Here is a 4,018-nt window from a genome sequence, read left to right on the forward strand (position 1 = left end):
CCAGGGATCCAGGGGCAGCCCCAGCTGCTCTGGGCACCCTGTGCCAGGGCCTGCCCACCCTGCCAGGGAACAATCCCTGCCCAATATCCCATCCAGCCCTGTCCTCTGCCACTGGGAGCCATTCCCTGGCTCCTGCCCCTCCAGGGACTGGAATGGTGATGTGGCTCCAAGTCACTGCATTCCCATGTGACTTTGGGGAAGTCACAGTGCTTTCCTGTTTCCTGTCTCTACAATAAAACAGGGACAATGTCACTGATCTCCTCTCAGAGCTCCTGTCACCCACAAACTCAGAGTTGCTGTCACTTACAAACCAGCGTCTGCCACCTCTGAGCACCCTGGGACAACTGAAGGTGTCCCTGCCCAAGGCAGAGGGTGGATTTGGATGGACTTTAAGATGTCTCCAAACCCAAACCACCCTGTGATTCCATGAACTCAAGATGTCAGTACTCTCCTTATGTTAATCCTTCAGCATTTACTTCCCTATTTCTGTCTCGTTTACAATCCATTTCCAGGCTGGCTGTCAGCAGAGCTGCACAAAGCACCCTTTAATATGGGAGGGGATTGATGCTGATGGGAGCCCTGTTCCCATTTGTTAGGCTTTTATCTTCCATGGAAATAAAATTGATGTGCTCACAACTGGGGGAGTTGTTTTTCTGAAGGTTTAGTGGAGCTGAAATGATGCTTTGGCCTTGTTCTCCTCAGGGTGGATTTCAGCCAGGGTGGAGCAGCAGGGCCTGGCTGTGAGGATATGGATTTCAAATAGGAACTCCCACTGTTTAATGAACATTAAACTGGTAGTATCATGGTCCAGAGCTGCTACCGCTCTTGGAGCTTTCCAGCATGGAATTCAGGAGGCCTCTAAAGGAATAGGGAGGGGAAATTACAGAATTTGTGTATAGCTGAAAGTGCTTAAATAAAAGGAAATCAAAGCTCTCCTTGCAGGTCCCAGCATGTGACCCAAGAGCCAGGGGCTGCTGGGGCTGAGCAGGTTTGGGGACAGCCTCAACTCTGTGGGATTTCTGCCCTGACAAAAACCCCAATTAGAGCCCAAAGTGGTTTTCCCCATCAATTTCCAGAGTCAGAATCAGCTGGGAGGAAAAGCCAGATTTTTTCTCACACCACATTTTGAAGGAAGTGAAGTTTTGCCTCCCTTTCCCTCCCAGTCACAGGGATTTCAATTTCAATCTTCTTAATGAAGTAATTGGTCCCTTGTTCATCCATTAAACTCCCCATCCCTGTGTGATCCACTGAATTTCTAAAGAGCAGGGAAGGAGGGGCATAAATAAATAAAGCCAAATCGAGGAGGAACTTTTTCTTTTGACAGGCATCAAACCAGAACTTCTAATTTTAGTGATCCAGCCAATCACCAGGAGCAAGAAAAATCTCTCTAAAGACACTTCTCCTGAGAGCCAGGCCTTGCTCAGCTCCCTTCCCACTGCTCCTGGAGAAGTCCCGTTCCCAGGAGGGAAGGGAGGCTGGGATGAGCCAGTTTGGGTTTGTCTTCCTCTCCTTGCTGTTGATTGCTTTGTTTCCATCAGATTTCCCTGGGCTGATCCACTCCTGCAGCTCCAGGCTCCTGGAATGATGCAGGGATGGCTGGGCTTGCAGATTCCCTCTGAGAAATGCAATATCCAGGACAGGCCAGAGCCCATTCCTGGCTGGGTTCAGGCTGTGCCAGCCCAGTAAGGACAAGTCTCTGGTCACTGGTGGGTGACAGCAGCCAGAGCTCTCTGCTTCAGGCAGGAGCCGGGGATGACAGGACATGGTCCCTTTGGAGAAGTGAGATCTTACCATGGAGGAGGTTGGAAAACACAGACACAGAATTTTGGGGGCGGGGGGGAGGATTTTGTACTAACAATCACAGAACCATGGAATTGTTCAGGTGGGAAAAGACCTTTAAGGTCATTGACTCCAACCATGAACCAGAGCCACGAGAACCGTTCGTCATTAACCCACATCCACAAGTGCCACATTTTACATTTTGTGAGCCCTTCCAGGGATGGGGACTCCACCTCTGCCCTGGGCAGCCCGGGCCAATGAAGAAATATCCCCCCTGAGCTCCCCTGGCCCAGCCTGAGGCCGTTCCCTCTCCTCCTGTCCCTGTTCCTGGCAGCAGAGCCCGACCCCCCTGGACTGACCCCAGGACTGAGGTGTCTCAGCAGAGCCTGGACTGGGGGGATCAAATCCTTGATTTTCCATGGAGGAGGCTGGAAAACACCAATACAGAGTTTGGGGGACCTGAAAATGAGACTCCCTGGAGCTGTTCAGTGGGAGCAGAGATTCCCTATTGCCTCAGATTCAAATAATGCAGGAAATTCTCTCTTTTGTTTTTCAAAGCAGTTCTATTTTTTCCCAACTTCTTTTTCAGTGTGCCTGGAAATATTTGTTTGGAAGTGTTTAAAGAAAATCTTAACAAACACAGTCTGCTTCCCACATATTTTTCAGTTTTCTTTCTCCTCTCCTTTGCTTTCAAACCCCCAATCCTCAGCACAGACATGTCTCATATTTAAAAAAAAAAGTAAAATGGAACATTTCCAGTGACAAGGCAAGGTGGTGCCACAAGGAAGGACCTTGGATGTGAGATTGTGAGATTCTCTTTTTTCCCCCTGGCTGGGGACTCTGGTCAATTATCCTGAGCTACAGGACCTGGAGTCCTTTCTCCTGTCTCTCCACCTTCCCCCTTGGAGGGGAGAGAGTTTCTCATCCCAGCAGTGCTGGCCCAAGGCCCAGCTCCTTCTCCTTTGAGGTTTGCTTTGGAAAGGAGCTCCTGGTGTGAAAGGAGCTGGAGCTGTTTGAGCAGAGCCATCCAGCCCTGCCTGGTCACAGCCAGTCCTCCCTGGAGTGGGGCACCAGAGACACCACAGACCCAGCCTGGGGAGTCACAGCATCCTTAAGGTTGAAAAAGACCTCCAGGATCATCAAATCCAACTTTTGACTGAGTTCCCCCATTCCCAATAAACAACAGCACCAAGTGCCACCTCTGCCTGTTTTTGAGCTCTTCCAGGGAGGAGATTCCACCCCTACCCTGGGCAGCTGTGCCAGACCCTGACAGCCCTTTCCAGGGAGGATCCTCCCAATATCCAACCTGATCCCTGAGCACAGGAGGAAGGGGAGATTAAAGGAACAAGGCTTGTTCAGATCAAGCTCTCTGAAGGAGTGGAGGTGACTCTAAAAATGTGCCCTGCTTGCCCTGAGTGACACAGTGCTGGCAGGACACTGTCACACTGCCTCAGTCCCCCTGGCTTTGCAGGAAGTTTCTGTGCTGGGCCACCTCTGACAGAGGCCAGAGGGAGGCACTGAGGGCTCCTATTCTTTCCTCTACTCATAGATATTTATATTTTCCTATTAAAAAAAACCCTCCTTAGATGATAGAATTCCAAAGGGGGAAAATCTCCCATTAATGAGCCACCAATTGAGATTTTACAAAGCACCTGACAGGGCTGAAGCCATCAATTCTCTGAATTAACTGGAGTGGAGTTGTGGATGCAAGTGGGAACTCAGCCAGGAACAAATTAAAGGAATTCAGCCTTAGATTCATCAATGTCCTCATTAATATTTTGGCCTCTCTGTGGTCCAGGAGTGATGAGGGAGAGAGCAGAACTGACAGGAAGAACAAGGCTGTTGAACACTATGAGTTTTCTTGGCATGGAGATGTGAGAGGGTGTTCCCCCCTCCTCTGGGAGCCTGTGCCCTGCTGTGAGCAGCTCCTGCCCTGCCAGGCCTTGGAATTGGCTGGGAGAGAAAGCCCAGGGGCCATTCTGCTGAGAGCCTCAGGGGAAATGGGAAGACATGGAATGTTTGTGCCAGACTGTGACAGGATCTTGGGCTGGGGTTTTATTTGAGTGGGAACAGGGGACAGAGGTAAAATAGTGACAGAGACAGAATTAGGGAATCCCAGGATGTTTTGGTTTGGAAGGGACCTCAAATCCCACCCATTCCACCCCAGCCATGGCAGGGACACCTCCCACTGTCCCAGGCTGCTCCAGCCCCAATGTCCAGCCTGGCCTTGGGCACTGCC

This window comes from Parus major, chromosome 27, assembly GCF_001522545.3.
Source record: "Parus major isolate Abel chromosome 27, Parus_major1.1, whole genome shotgun sequence".
In the NCBI taxonomy this organism is placed as follows: Eukaryota; Metazoa; Chordata; class Aves; order Passeriformes; family Paridae; genus Parus; species Parus major.